This window comes from Harpia harpyja, chromosome 9 (assembly GCF_026419915.1).
Source record: "Harpia harpyja isolate bHarHar1 chromosome 9, bHarHar1 primary haplotype, whole genome shotgun sequence".
In the NCBI taxonomy this organism is placed as follows: domain Eukaryota; kingdom Metazoa; phylum Chordata; class Aves; order Accipitriformes; family Accipitridae; genus Harpia; species Harpia harpyja.
Genome location: NC_068948.1, coordinates 15,456,640 through 15,473,802, shown reverse-complemented (window position 1 = coordinate 15,473,802; position 17,163 = coordinate 15,456,640). Strand labels below are relative to the sequence as shown.

At 36.1% G+C, this 17,163-nt stretch overlaps 1 long non-coding RNA gene across 2 annotated transcripts in view; it reads right to left on the bottom strand.

The window, feature by feature from the left end:
* Window positions 1-17,163, bottom strand: part of LOC128146257 (uncharacterized) — a 74,434-nt gene that overhangs the window by 48,956 nt on the left and 8,315 nt on the right. The window contains exon 2 of one of the 2 annotated variants that reach the window (XR_008236715.1): window positions 5,089-5,179. The exons of the other annotated variant lie outside the window; for it this stretch is intronic. This is a non-coding gene — a long non-coding RNA (uncharacterized LOC128146257). The remainder of the gene's footprint in view (window positions 1-5,088; window positions 5,180-17,163) is intronic. 2 annotated transcript variants of the gene reach the window in all.

The following is a 17,163-nucleotide window of genomic DNA, read 5'->3' as shown; positions in this document are numbered from 1 at the left end:
TCATTAACAACCTGGATGACTGTACAGAGGGCATTCTCAGCAAGTGTGTGGATGACCACAAACAGGGGGAGTGGTCAATACATTGGAGGGCAGGGATGCTACTGAGACGAACCCGGGGAGGCTGGAAAAATGCAATGACAAGAACCTTAATGTTCAACAAAAGCAAATGCCATCTTTCATCTAGAACGTAGTAACTCCGTGCAACAATATAGCTGTGGACTGACTGGAAAGCAGCTCTGCAGAAGAGAAGCTGGGGGTCCTGGTGGATGCCAAGTTGAACATGAGTGAGAAACACACCCTTGCAGCAAAGAAAGCCAATTACATCCCAAGCTGTTAGTAAAACTGTAGCTAGCAGGCCCAGGGAAGATTTCCCCTCCCCCTCTATTTGGCACTTGTCAGACTGCATCTAGAGTACTACATCCAGTTTTGAGCATTGCAGTAGAAGACATACTGGAGTGAGTTCAGTGGAGGGCCATCATGATGGTCAGGGAGACAACTACCTGGTAGGTGGATGCAAAGAAGACAGAGATGAACTCTTCTTGGAGGTGCACAACAAAAAATAGGACAAGAGGTGCAAAGCAACAGACACAAGTTGGAACAGTGGAAATTCCTTTTTTTTGTTCCCAATTTTTTTAATAACAGTGGTCAAATACTGGAACAGTCACGCAGAGAGGTTATGGAATCTCCATTCCTGAAGATGTTCAAAACTGAGCTGAACAATTTTTCTGAGCAACCTGATCTGATTAGAAGTGCTATAAGTAAGGGGTTAGAACAGATGGGGACCTCTGGAGGTCCCTTCTAACTTAAAATATGCTACAAATCTCAACTTCTGTATAAACATTATTTTGTAATTAATTCTACACACATTGGAACTCTTCACAGAATCCCAGCCCATAAATATCACTTCTGGCTGCTTTCCTTAAGTACCTTGTGATTTCAGACTATAAGTTTTGTCTACTTCTGAGGGAGAGCAGCCAATTGGAACCCAGGGATTAAACCCTCCCAAGGACTCTTAACTTTGAACCAGGGTAATTCCCAAATGAAATCCAGACCCTACAGGCTTAAATGAATCCTACACCCTATAAAATGAAATTTCATTTCTAGCAACTCTATTACCACAGCTCTCTATAGCCTCCTAAATGGTTTGGTTTTCTTTTCCAGTTTCAAAGCCTACCAAAATTAATGTGAACTGATAGAAGTCCAGTAATCCTCTGTATAAGGAAGACACCGAGTCTGAATCTAAGGAATGACCTGACATGAGCTGTGAATATATAAACCACGATGAAGGAATTTTATAGTAACAAAGAGAGTGTGAGTACAGTAGAAAGTAAGGGATTGTTGCCAGAGAAACAAAGATAAGCAAGGATGGTGTTGCTATAGCAACTGTGTGACATCAGAGTTTTCCTATTCAGTGCACTGGGTGATAATGAAGTGGCAAAACAGCAGCTTCTCTATCTGCCTGCTCCCTGGAGGTGGGCAGAACCCCAAGTTTGATTGTTTCACACTTAAGACATGTCTAATTAGGAGGTTTACAGGTTTCTTGACATCACTGTGTCAGATCCTCTTATGTCTAGTTCTTGTGTGGGAGTCCAAGGAAAGGCACATTCACTCCAAAACAAAAGAACAGCCCTTTCTCTGTCCCTCGGGAGCAAAGCATTCTAAAAGAGAATCAGGAGAGTCAAGGAAAAGATGGAAATACGGTCCATCGCACAGCACTGTGCCTCTCAGGCATCATCAGGCCACAGCTGATCAGCCAGCTGCACAATGAAATTTAGTACAGGATAAAATAAATTAGGTTATAACTGCTGCCAAATTAATGCTTATTTTTAAGCTTGTACATTTTCCAAGGATAACGGTGTCTCCCTGGACTACCTTGCACCATAGTGCAGAATGTTTTAAAGACAGTTACTTTAAACTTTTTTTTTTCAACCTTGAAAAAACATCTATGTTTGACGAGTAAGATATCCTCTGTATTGTAGGGGGGGAGTCAATGGAAAAGAATGGGTGAAAATATAAATAGAGGAACAACAAGAAAAAATGTCATAACAACCTATTGATAAGATGCATAGAAAAACAACCAATATTTGCATTTCAAATAATAAACACATCCCCAGCTAGGGGCTTATATTAGTTTTATCTGTATCAAGGACTGAAGAAGTTATGGTTTCTTAGCTGTTGCAATGAAATCCACAATGTGACTTGACATTTGCTCTACAAGAGGGCCTACTGAATCTTTAATAAAGGCCCAAACCTCCAATCCACATAAGCCTGCGATATCACTCCTATTTATTAAGTACACAACAATAAGCAAGGACTGGACTTAACACATTGATAAGCTGAGAGCTTTGTTAAATGAAATGTTTAATCGAGCGGGTGAAACTATCTTCTGGGACTACTCTGCAGTACCAGTCTACTGAGCTAGCTTTAAACTGGGTTGCTTAGGCACCAATAGCAAACTAGCTACAGGATCAGTAGTGCAAGCTGTAAAATCTATCAGAAGCTGAATAAATACTCAAATAGCACACAGTGAGTTTCTGGCTGTAATACTTACAGTGAGACAGACAGATAGATAAACAGATAAGATATACACACCCACAAGCTAGCTAGCCTGGGCAGAGCTACATTACACTGTGGTCACAGCAATGCCTCCATCATAGATACACAAGAGAGAGTCCAGGCACAAAAAATTGATATTTTGACAAGATGAACAAAAGAGAAAGTCTCACACAAGTGAAGCAAAGCTCTTGGTAAAGCAAGGAACAAGATAAAGGTTTCCTAATGCTTACACTATTCCCTATTAATTAGATTGTGATAATACCTGGCATTATCTAAACTTCTGAAATTTTTAATATGTTTGATTTATAGGAAGTTGTATAAATGCAACTAAATTTGCATAATTTCTTGGTATTTGCAACAGCCAAGAGGAGAGAAGGAATGATACTGAAGGAAAAGTATCTGACAAGTTTCCACTTCTGATCTTTGATCTCACAGTTCTGCTTGGTGAGGAAGTAATTATCTGCAGCCAGAATTGAATTTCATTCTCGATCCAAAGGTGACAGTCCTGGTGAATGTGACATGAATATCCAATGAGAAGTCCATCTGTTAAGATACTGCCTTGTGGCAGAAATACTATCTTGAGGCAAGACCCTCCTTGGATCTGACTACCCTGTGACAAGAGTATTTTGCCATGTCAAGTGTGTAATAAAGGCAGAATTATTATCTCCCATACAAAACCACAGACAAGGACAAAAGGGCTTTGCAATATAAAAAGTCCGAAGCATCAGACCCACAGCAGTTTCTATTCAGACAAACTCACCCCAAATTCACTCCTCAACATGCTTGTGTATTTAAGAACAGAAAATAACAATTGGCCTTTAAGGAACAAAAGAAAAGAAGGAGTAGTAACCCTATTTGTGTGGTTTCAATATTTCAAATACAATTTAGGAAGACAAGTAGTTTAGCTGAGGTAAATATCACTCAACACTCGGACTGGCCATAAACCAATTATAAATGCAAACTGTTTATCAAGTACTCATCTGTAAGCATCAACAAATCATGGTGTGCTAATATGGAGATATATATAGCCACAGTAGATGTATTGAGATGCATTTCTTGAGCTGCATTCTTAGCATTTAAGTTCTGGTAAGGATGGTGTTGGATTGCTCTATACTGCAGTTCCTAAGGGCAAGAGCAAGGAGACAGATCTTCAATATTCTATGTCTGTCTTTATAGGATACTGGAAGAACCTAATCATGTCACAGGTATTTAGCAATCATTTGAAGTAAGATTTTTTTTTTTTTTCCTTTTTAAGTGTTCTTTGCTGGTACTAGCCATTTCATTGCCAAAGAGCTGGGTCCTGCCAGCACACACTAGCAAGGAACAATGCAATCGCTGAAGTTTAAAGGCCATGCTAATGAATTCTGCAAAGTGTGGCCTTCCAGGCAGTAGCAATTTCAGACTCAAAAAAATTACAAAACAAACCATATAAATCAATATTGCAAAGCTTAATCAGGTTAATTTGTAAAAAATCAAATTAGCTTTTTTAATGTTATTTTATAACAGGAAACTTTTTCCGGTATATGCGAGAAGTGCCCTGAATAGAAGCTTGGAGGTACGTAAGGGCTAGGTTCAAATTTTCTAGATCACTGAAGTCCTTTCAAGCAAGAATATCAGAAATGCAACCATCTCCAGGATAGCAGTCCTTTCTCACACTTTACCTTGTTCATAAATTAACATCTGATGAACAACATATCTAAACACACTTTTTTTGCACAAAATACACCTAAGCTGCAAAATGTTTTGTCTTGGGAAATAAGGTAAGGACTTACATACGATATTACATACAACAGCTTTGTCTTTTTTTTTTTTTCCCCCTCCCCCTCTCCAGAGACAGTGGAAATCTTCTCGCTGCAATTCTGTCACCACCTTTACACAAAATAGCCCACTTAGTAAAATAAAGTCACTGATTTCAGGATCTAAAAGATACATAGTATACACACCTATTTCCATGGAAAACTATGCTGAAGATGATTTTCATGTAATCCCTCATGCATTTTGGACCAAGTAATTTACTAGCTTATGAAAAGATGAGAATGAGTAGGGGGAAAGGTTTTCCCCAGAACTCAGCAGCAGAGAAGAACGGGTACAATTAGAGGAAGATTACATAAACATAACTCATCTGGAACACCATTTCTCCTCAAGATGATGTTTTCACACAGTTCTGAATGTCCAGTATTACACAAGTTGCTCTGCAAAGTAGAAAGTATCAAAAACCACAGTGGAATTTATGGTCTATTCTAAATGCCCATGAAATCATGTGGAGTCTTTTAGTTATGTCAACATGCTTTTGGTCAGAGCCCTCTAGAGTTTATTTTGTGAAACAGGTGACACATTGAGCAATTCAGAAAAGATGAAGCCTGGCATTCCCCACCTGCAAACCATCTGTATCTAATTATCACAACACTAATTAGAATCATTATCAAGGGAGATTGAAGCAACAAAACCTGACTCTTACAGTACACTTTGCTCTTTTGGAAATGGAAAGACAGGCGAATTATGATGCAGTTTAAATGAATTTGGTTTAGTTACCTCTAACATCTGATATCAGCTGCATAAGTGATATTTGTCTTGTACCAAGGCATCTTGAATTTTTATTGAAATAATGCACTATACAGGCCATCTGAAAAAAAAAAGTTTCAAAAAACAGATACCCAGTGAATGATATCATAATTTCTGATAGTAATGTGCACCAAAATGAAAACACTTATTTTCTACAAGAAAAAAAAAAATCTTTGAAAGTTGGTGAGATGTATTTCATGCACGATAAGATTAATTCTGTGCACATTAAAATATTGCCCTTTTTGACCGATGAAAAGCAGTAAAATCAAAAAAGCTGTTTCATTCACAGAGTAAGTAAGTACAGGTATAGCATTTATTTTATAATTTCTTAAAATAGTTCAGATATATACAAACACATTCAAATACAACCTATAAAGAAACGTAACTACTTTCTCAACAGATTCACACAGAAAAGCTCAATAACGTTCTGGGATACTCAATCATGTTTCTTCCTGCATAGGTATGAAAAAGTACTCCATTGGTTGTCTTCGAAAAATCATTGTACATTATTTCTCTTGCACTCAACACACACACATACTACAATACCTCCTTTCTAATAAAAGGAAATCTTGTTTTCTGATGAGAAGCTCATTTCATTTTTATTAGCTTCTCTAGAAGTAGCAAGTACTTGGGAGTTAATCCGTATTCACATTTTTCTAATAAGGTGTCTCGTACTTCTAGGAACAAAAAAGTTGACCCAGCTGGAATGAATCAAGATATTTCTCATAACCTGCTTCATGCCAATTTATACAAAAATCTTGCTTGAAAGTCAGAAAAGTACATAATATTTTGCATTTTTCTTACACCAGAACTAAGCTGCACTTTCTAAAAAAGGTGAAAGGAAATAAAATGCAGAAAGGAAATACTCATTAAATGATACACATATTTAATACTACCTTACAGTCACCTTTCACTTTCATCATGAGGAATCAGACTAGAACACTCTGCACAGTTCTGGAAAATATTTTGCCAAGAAAATGCACTATAGACAATCCAGAGAAAGGGATAGATTTGTGAAAAAAGATATATAAGTTGAATTAGCTAGAATTCAGTTATAAATAAAGTTTTAAGGAGTGTAAAAATGAGAATATTCAGATAGTGACTTCTGAAGTAATTTCTGTTGTTCTCAGAGGACCATTATCAGTGACCACAGGTGAATCACAGGAAAAAGAATTTGGTGCATTTTGCTGGAATGGAATAAATCAGAAGAGAAAAAAAAGTTAGCCCCACAAATCTCCCCATCCTTGAAATCTACAAAAATACAGAGGCTTTCTAGAGAGGAATGCTGAAAGCCTAATTTCTTAAGAAACCTTAGATCAACAGACAATACAGAGTAACATTAAGCAATTATTCACTAGCAGAACAGATTAGAAAAGTTTAGTTGGGCTTTTTAAATTTCTAGTGTCAAATTTTTTTACTTTGCCCCCCCCCCCCAATTATATTATATATATTTATATTGTACTTTTGCTAAAGGAATTATTATCTTTAGGATATTTGATTTTTCTGTAAACTTTTATTACTGCAAATATTTGACTTAAGATACAGATGAAATAACAGACAAAGTTTTATCTTGTGGTTAAAGTAATGGACAGGGACTTTTTAAGATCCCAATTACCATTTCAAAGCTTTGACTGAGCTTCACTTGTGTATGCACAACCAGTGATGCCTAAGTCCCAACCCCATGCCTATGAGGCTTTAAAAATTACTGTTTGAGAAGACAGTTCAATCATGCTACCTTTCTAAGCATGCTTCCCAGAGGACTATCCTTAATAGACAGCCTGGCTTACAGCTTCTCTCTTCAGGACCATGTGACAAGCAATACAAAACTGAAAACTGAGATATGTATCTACGTCTAAGATACTGTAAATCAAAGAAAACAAAAGAAAACAAAGTTCCAGCACCATATCCTTCTCACTGACACTCCACTGTTTGGAAAAGTCCTAAGGAACCTCTGTAGTTAAACAGGCAGGCTCTTGTTTGGATCAGAATCCCGCAGTAAGGCTTCTCAAACTTGAGCAGATGCCATACAGAAATAGTGAGAACCACCACCATAACTAGTCTTGCTCTTTTATAGAATATGTTTTTATCTGTAATGTGATCCTTTCTGACTTGGACAGACCTCCTCCTCATGTGACTGACTACAACTGCTTGTAGCTATAATCATTATGAATGCATTTGACAGCACCACTTCCTTGGTTTGTAGTAACTGACAATGAACAGTTTATTAGCACTCTCCACCATTTGACTGCTACTGATCAAATACTAATGAAGTATAATAAAATGTGACATGCAAATGGAGCTGTTATTCACCAAAACCCCAATGAATAGAAGTATATTCCTTACATATATAGTTCTTACAAACACAGTTGTACCAAATATATACTCTGCATTTTAAGAATTACAACTGGATAGAGTCAAGTAAACTTATCTCATTAACTTTTCAGGTTATCAGTGCATCCATCAGTTCAAGCTGAATATGGAATTTCTGAATAAGCAGTTAGTGTGTGTGATCACCACATGAACGACCAGCTATTAGGAAATATAGAATGATATCCAAATCCCAAAGGCAAATCCAGAAATGGTTATCAATTCTATAGTCTGAAAATAAATGGAGCAGAGTGATGGACAACCCAGTGGTGACACTGACAGCTCCTCACATGAAGTATAGATACAACAGTTGAACTGAACAGAATTATGTATGCAGAGTAATAGGCAGTCCAATTATCTTGAGTATTTTGCTTTCTCCACAGTCATGTGACCTATGATCATTACCAGTGTTATACTGATGTCCCAGTACTGTAAATATTACCAAGAATGAAAATGGATTAAAAGTCAAAGATTATGTTCGTATTTGTCGTGGTTTAACCCCAGTCAACAACTAAGCACCATGGAGCTGCTCACTCACTTCCCACCCACCCAGTGGGATGGAGACAAAATCAGGCAAAGTAGTAAAACTTGTGGGTTGAGATAAGAACAATTTAATAGAAAAGAGGAAACTAATAATGATAACACTAATAAAATGACAACAGTAATAATAAAAGGATTAGAATATACAAAGTGATGCACAATGCAATTGCTCACCACCCGCCAATCAATGCCCAGTTAGTCCCTGAGTGGCGATCCCCCTACCCCCACTTCCCCCAGTTTATATACTAGATGTGACGTCACATGGTATGGAATACCCTGTTGGCCAGTTTGGGTCAGCTGCCCTGGCTGCGTCCCCTCCCAACTTCTTGTGTTCCCCCAGCTTTCTCACCAGCTGGGCTTGAGAAGCAGAAAAACCCTTGACTTTAGTCTAATATTACTTAGCAACAACTGAAAACATCAGTGTTATCAACATTCTTCTCATACCTAACTCAAAAACATAGCACTGTACCAGCTACTAGGAAGACAATTAACTCTATCCCAGCTGAAACCAGGACAGTATTGGTTTTAATTATTATTAAAAAAACCCCCCACACCACCACAAAAAATCTGGGCTATCTTGCACTAGTTAAAATATCCACTGCACTAGATCATATTGGAATACAGGGTGTACTGTGGCCCCACAGTATCTTGGGGGCTGTTTACTTTCAAGATCAATGACAAAAATAAAAATTAACCAAATACAAATGTTATAGTTCTGTTCTTCCCCCTCCTTCTTCCTTCCCCTCTTCCTTCTCGACACAAGCAATGAAGACACAAGGATCATTTTTGGGTACTTAGGGAAAGCTACCAAACTAGTTGCCCAGTTGTTAGGCGATCCTCATCCTCTATAAAACTGTTCAATATGGAACAAAAAGCCTCTTGTCTAGCATAAAACATTCCAATCTAAAGTGTATCTCTACAAGAAGGCACAATTACTTCTCAGAAGCAACAAAAACCCTCTTCTCTGCATGAATGTTCTTTTTTCCACTTAGACAGAGGGGAAAAAATAAAACATCATTTGATTCCTCTCTTTCCCACAGGGGAAGCAAAGTATGCTCAGTGAAGGTCAATTTTTCACCTTCTCCTTTGATTGGCCACACAATTAATCAAAATGTGAAGTCTGATTTAGTTCTGGGTTCCTTATAGCCTTATTATTAAAATAGAACTAAAACACTTAATAGACTTACCATATGAAATTTTTACAATTCTTGAATTCCACGAGGCAGGGCCATGTACTGTGCTTAATAAAGCACCAGCCAAACCTCTGACCTCATTACAAATTCACTGAAGTTAATTCAATAGAAGAACTGGAGAAAGACAACAGGCAAATTTTCATTTAATTCAGGAAAAATATATGTTTTTCTGTTACAAAATATGTTCTTAATATATCTCAATTTCTTTCTAAGTTTAAATACTTTTAATCTTCAATGTTTTGAACAGGAAGTTTTTGTCAATCAAACTTTCAAGGCTTTTTTCTATCCAAAAGGCAGTTTTTTGGACCAGATTCCTATAAATGAAATCCATATAAGTTAAACTTGCAGTAAAAAAATGGTTGAATCTGTCACTGAAGTTATATATGTTGCAATATGACTCTGGCAGTTAAATCCATCCTTTGCAATCAGCAGTACACAGTAAAGGGAATCTGAAAAGGGAGGGAAGCAGCTGTATATACTTGCAGGAGACAGGTAAAGAATGTGTGAATCTGAACACCAGATCTCTCAGTGCACCTTGCACTTCTTTTGGAGGAATAACAAAGCAATGACAAAATCTTTTCTAAGTAACGACAAGCACTAGGCAATTAGCCATTTGGGGTCACTGCACTTAAAACCTTTCAGTAACACTCTTCCCTCCACTTGCGGTATAAAACCTACCTCCCTAAACTATATTTTTTCCTGTGTTTTTAACATGCTTCTTTTACAAGCACAGTATCTGTTACTACTGTGCTTCTTGCTGCTCTCATGATCTTCCATTTCCTTCATCATACAGTTTTGACTTCTACCCGAGAAATCATTTTGGTACACTTCTGAACTGTGCTATTAAATGGTATACAGCAGCGAAACCATAAGGGCACCTTGATCATTCATACATTAAGCCCCCTGATTGTCTGCAAGATTCCTGCTATATAGCCTACACCAAGCATGGAGAACCTAGAAGCTTTCTTAGCCTGTGTTAGGTAGCCTGAGGTGAACCAGCTCAGAAGTCTAATTAGCAGTTGACAAGTCCTACTGAAATCATTAGTACATCTTAGTGTATTAATGGGCCTCACTTTATAGACACATCTGTAGAAATACAGTCCAAATGTTAAAGCAGCTACAACTACAATATTGATTTTGACAAAAGTTACGGTATTTTTCCCAGTTGAGAGATGCTACTGAATCTCAGGTTCAAAATGCTTCATGTAACTTGAGCAATCTCACTCTGGTACGTTTCAATAATCAGAAAAGTAACCTAGCAGCGAGAGCACAATTCTAAAACTCGTGAAACCATCCTTGAATAACCTTGGAAAAATTATTTATCTGCTTTACTCTCTGTAAAATGGAGATGATGGTATTTCTTTCCATATAGGGGTACTGTACACCTACACAGAGAACTAAAGACCCTTATGCAACAAGATGGGCCATAGGAACTATGTGTCTAGAACACAAATATTACGTAAGTTCACTTGAAAAAGTCACATTGTCAAAGGCTATAATGCATTGTACTTGACGAGAATTTAAATATTTTGCATATGGTCTAATGCATATGGTTATAAGCAGTTTTCAATGTCTTCTAAAAAGATAAATGGTTCATAGGGATAGAAACATTCAACTTAAAGATGAATTAACACTCTAAAATAAAAAGGACACAGGCAACTAAAATTTCAGTAAGACTTATTTTTCATTAGCATAGCAACAAAGGATAACACTCCATTCAATACAATGTCTTTGTTCCTTTGTATATATTTTCTCAAGCCTCTTAAATTGCAAGGCTGAATATAGAGTATTAAGGACTCTTTATTAAAAGTTAGATGTAGCTAAGCACAAAACCCATTCAGAATCACTTTCAGACAGCACAGTATAGTTCTTAATACATGTTTTGCACAGGATGCTTTTTGGATTACTGGGTTGTATTACTCTTGTTCACAATAAATTTAAAAAAAAAAAGAAAAAATATTAGTTCTAGATTTATAAACTATAGCAAGAAAATAGGACCAGTATCTATACAACTTACCTGTGAAAAGCAGCAAGTTTTACTGACTAATGCCTTTTTTCTTTTTTTTTCTTTTTTTTCTTTTTTTTTTTTAAACACCAGTGCTGTTTATATAATCATAAAACCTTTCATTATAACAACATCCAATATAACTTCACTTAGGTACAAAATAAGATATTTCTGAACCTGTCCTTTATGGTAATTTTCTCCAGAAACCAGTATTGTTGAGAGATCTTTCCCAATACCTACAGCCTAACAGTCCCCCACATGGATAAAAAACCTCACAGGAACTCTGAACTTTCAGGTGCTTAACTCTTCACAGATGGGAGTATATCTGAAACAGAGCTGCATTTTATTGCAGAGCATCAGAAGTAAGCATCTGTTTCTAGATTTCATCTTAAATTGTTATATTGGAAAAAAAAAAGGGGGGGGGGAAGACCACTACAGTAGTTATGGAACATAGCTTCCATTATAACATAATGCAGTCATATCCATAAAACATCAATACACATTCACGATTCATAGAACAACCAGAAGTCTTTTTTTTGGATACATGGTATGAAGCTGATGCAAAAAATCTAGATCTGCTAGGACAGAATATAGAGCACTTATATAAATGCTAACAGCTACTGTAAAAGGTTTTGCATTTGATGAAGTTATCTGCATGGCTAAACTTCATCCATATTTTACAAAATTTTCCAGTTCTTCCAGGCATAATCTTTTAATTAGAGTGATACATTTGCAAAATTCTGAGAAATATAACTTCTTTAACAACACTTTTTCTTTAGTTTAACAACCCTTTGCAATTAAGATCATAATTAATTTTTAAAACTTTTAAGAAACTGTATAACTTGCTTTCACAAGTCTTTCATATAACCCTGACAAGGATTCTCTCACACATCTTGAGTGAATGGCTTCTGCACCTTTCACTGCTGGTGAACCCAATGTTTGCCACTGCAGAAAACTGGGATTAGGACCACAACTAGGGTTTGGTATGATAACTCATGCAGTCAGCTACTTGAATTTCATACATCATTTGCATAAATGTCACCTAGCCTGTCCTCATTGTGAGCTGCTTACAAAAGATTTTCTGGACATTTCCAGTGACTTTTAGCAAAAACCATCCTAGAAATAACAATCAAAGAACAAACCCAACTCTGAACATGCCTCCAGGTACAGTTGTAATTAAACAAAAAGTGCAGCAGCAGAATACTAATTACACATAATAATACAATCAATGCACCTAAGGTCTGAACCAGGGGTTTTTTTGATACCAAATTAGTGCGGAAGGATGGGCTAAATAAAGAGTTCTATAAAGAGATGGATGTGAAAGGAAACCAAGTATGACCTCAAGATAAATTATATACCATTTTTTTTTAAAACACTCGCAGATAAATTGTACTGCTATACTTCAATATGTAAATATAGCACAGAGGAAAACTTTATTTCTATGAACATCTGTCAGATACCAGGTGTCCTACAAATGACTCATCAATTACATCAAAAATTTAGTTGTGTGACTAAAGCTATAAATCCTGCTGTGTGTGCTTTAGAAAACATGTTATCTTTGAGAATGATCACCTATGACACCAAAGCTTACTCTTCTAAAAGAAACTCAAACCAGCCAAATCCAAAAGTGTTAACAAATTATATACTATGTTTTGACAACTCAAAATTCTGCAACTGTATCTGTATCAACTTTTGGGGTAGAATTCCATACTGGCACATCTTTCCTTTGAAGACAAGGCTTTGATTGAGACCTCTTATGTAAAGGACCATTTCCTTCAAGTTTAGATGATATCCAAATCAAATAGTGTTTTGAAGGAGGAGTGAGGAAAACAGAAGAAATAAATTTATTTTTGTAGAAACAGATGGAGAAAATACAGAACATTGTTATATTTCATGAAACTGCTGTGTATGTAAGAAATGAAGCACAATTTATTATGTATTCATTTTGCCCATCTGCTAAGTTTATCATTAAGACAATGAATTCAGTTCATCTCCTTCCCTCCCCAGCTAAGCAGTGCAATTATGGTTTTAGAACACAGCTACTGATACAACTAACTTTTTCCTATTGTAGTCTTTATTCCAAGTATTTTCTCATTAAATAGCTCTAAAGGTTTTCTTCCCCTCTCTGTTATTTTGTCTTCTAGTCTTACCAACTTATCTTCCATATTTTTAGACTCACTCTCTTATATGCACCCAAATGCTTATCTTTTTTGCCACACTATTGCTTCTGGCCTTTCTATAAACTACCAGCTTCCAGTTCAAGAAGCTCTTACCACAAAAGTTCATTTCTGTTCAGTGCTACAAAGGAGCAGCAATTTGGAGGAAGAACCTTTTCTGCTGTTACAGTTTTGCCTATATTAATTGTGTATGTGAGAGTATATGGTACAGAGGACTCGAGGAGAGGAAAAAATGGGGAAGATTCAACTAAGATTTCATTGTCAAAGGTGACTTCATTGTCAAAGCCTCTTGGTGACAGGCTGAGTTTAGACTTAGATTCTCCAATAATAAATACCTAATATCTCTTTAAAGACACAGAGGCTCAGATGAGAAAGTGGGGAAAAAAATACGCTTTGAACACACTGGCTCAGTCTAACAGCCCTTCTGTTCAACTCTGCCTGCTGCATCATAATTAAAAAAAAAAAACCTGTTATTTGGAACAGTCATTGACAAAACCATGAGCTTTTATGCTTGGATCACAGTATACATGAGAGAACAACTGAACTCTCCCTTTATTGAGTGAAATTAATTGTACAAAGAACAGTCCACTTGACCATTCCTACTTACATACACATACACAACTACGGCACTTGGCATTCAATTTTCTTTTGACCAATTCCTATTATGTTAGCTAGACAACTAAGAAATCTGGTTCAGTTCTCTCAGTCACAAAGGAACACAAGTACTTCAAAGGAAGGTTCCTACCTACATGGCAAACCTTAGTGGATAACAGGAAAACATGTTAAAAGTCTAAAAATTTGTAAGAGTTATATCTTCAGTCTCTTTCACTTTGAGGTACTCCCTCCCCTTAAATGATTTCTCTAGCAGTGTTCATATTTAGGCAAGTTTGGCAATCTGTACAGAGAATAAAAAAGACAGAATAGCCAGGCACATCGTAAAATAAGTAGCAAATATTCCAGGAAAACAGCAACAAAACCAGTCTAAAAATGTACACAAATATTTATAAGATGTATTATTTTAAACAAATATTATTGCAAACTTTAAATCTTAGTGTTAGTTACATGAATTTGCTAAGAAAAAAGGGTCAATACCTTTAACTAGCATGCAGTCAGATATTTGGTCCTATATAGACACAGGAAATATAAATTCACCCAAATCCAGGAATGAAACCCCTTACCTTTCTCCAGACAAGAACAACTGCAAAATTTGTGATACATCCCTTCTATACAAGATTTATTTAGGCTTCAATATTATCTCCCTGATCCTTCCTTATACTGTCAATCTGTCCTACTGCACAGTTAAGAGCAATCTGCAGGTTAATTCTTATATGAGCTCTACTAACCTGAGGATGCTTCACGAGCTGAACAACATAGTTTCTTTACCAGCAAGCCTAGTAAAGTCTTAAGGGCAAAAGAACCAACACTAAGTTTGTTTCCATCACAATATGCTACAGTGCAGCTACTTTAAAGTGTGATTATAAAGTAGCAAGATTTTCAAAGTCAACTCAGTTCAGTAAAAACCTGATGATACAAACAGAAGTACTGTTTAACTTGGGCTAAAATTAAAAATGTATCAGTAAAGTGACAGCAATTTAACAGCACCTAATCTCTAGGTTTATTCACCTTTAACAAACCCATTTCAGAAGTAGAAAGTGTTTTGCACTGAGTGGCCTACTACTTGGAGTTTATATATTAACATCTAACAGATCCACTTTTCCCAGCTGTTCTGTCAAATTATCTTAATCTGAAAAATTGCTTTTCATTCATTCTTCAATTTTATACTCTTGTAGTAGGTGTCAAACTACAGTCTAGTTATTATATACAAACCTTATCTCCTCACTGCTGCCATTCATATCCTCAAGATCAATATCTTTTTCTTAAAATTTTTGATGTGTCATGCACTATCAATTGGAGACATCAATCCAAATTGTTCCCTAAATTTCCAGGTTGTTGATGCAATCTATGACTTGATTCCACTCCAACACAGATTTGAAGGATATGTTGAGACAGCCTGGAATGACTCAAGATATTTTGACTGTGTTTTTTTCTCAAAAACTTATGTATTATTTCTAAAAATGTGTTTAGCCTACCATTAGTTTTCACTGTTCAGAATGCTCATCAGGTTCTCAAATCCTCATAATTTTAATCTAATTATAAATAGTAGGTTAAAAAACAGTAAATTGTCACCTAAGGTCAGTGGTAGATTGACCTGCCAATCTCAGTAGAAACAAGATCTGGCACTTAGTTCTTCTTGGTACTGTATTGTAAATGGATGTTGCAGTGAAATAGGTAATTCAGAAGACAGTGAGGCATAGTCTGGTTGTTCAGTTTCTAACATTTCTATATTTCAGAAAACAAACACATTTTTTAGTTCTCTTGTCCTATGCTATATCTAGCCATGCAAAAGCAGTGCCATCATGTAAGTTTGAGAGACAGCTTTCAAGCATCTTCTTCAAAAACATGACACTATTGGCCTTTTTACCTTCTTTACAAGTTTAGTGATGCTGTAATTATGAGAAGTTGTAGGCTAAAGTTATATGTTATGCAAGTAAATGCAGTTAGAGTATCTAACAGACCTAAAACCCACACCTGGAACAACATAAAATAAGAGAGCTATGACAAGACTGAACTACGGAAGTGACTCAAACCCATATAGCATCCTCAACCACTGGATTAACCTTTATTGGTTTTATACTGTAATGAATATAAACTAAACACGACCATTAATCTAAAGCAATCATAGTCAAGCTTACTTAATATTGTAGAAAGAACAACTTTAAAAAGCAAACATATTTTCCCCCTGAAAAAGCCTTTCATCTGCAGTGTAGCTGTATACAAGTTCTGGAGAATTTATACACATATCAAAATTTGCTTAAAGGAAACAGATAACTATACTAGGAATTGCTTGTTTAGATCTGATCTTTTAATCAAAAAGAATAAATGTTCTTCTGCATATTAAATGCACAAGGAGTTGTGTTTTAAATTATCATTTATCATTGGAATTGATAGTTCTATTAAGTACCATCTTCATATTAAAATTTTTTCCTGGAATCATGCTTGGAAAAGTATTTCTCAAAGACTTAAGGCTTATGTACTATTTGTTAATAATTATACATATTAGAAGCAAATTATTTTATAAAACTCTTAAAAGACTGTGTATATTTTGACATTTTTAATTGAGCACATGTTGTAAGTAGGTCTTGCCTGTTTTGTATACAGTTTGTGTTTAAAATACAGATTCTGATTTCAAGGGTTCAATACCATTTGGGGGCAATTTTTTCCAACTGCATTTCTAGCCACATTAGAATATCTAATGGGATGGAAAACAAAAACATTATGACTATTAAAGCCACAAAAAGGCCTATGTTTGGGGGGGGGGGGGGTCCCTTCTTTTTTCTTTTTAAGGAACAGTGTATTCTTCCATAAAATATAATATTTTAGTGAGGTTAATGTCAAATGTGAGTCAAGACATTTTATTGATAATGACTTTTATTTACTCAGGATTTGTCTAACATGGAACAGTCAGTGCTGTGAACTATTGCATGCCTTGGCAGCACACAAGCCACTTTGTACCAACCCCACATACGTTCTCCTAGCACACCCAAGAATGCCTACTTGCAAGATTCCTTGCTGCAGACAGAAAGTGTGTGGCAAAGATAGCTGGCAGAGTAACTAGGACATTGCATTTCATATTCTGGTTTAGTGGACTCAAAATTATCTGTGCTGACAAGCTCCAAGGTTCTGAATAATTTTCATGATCAGG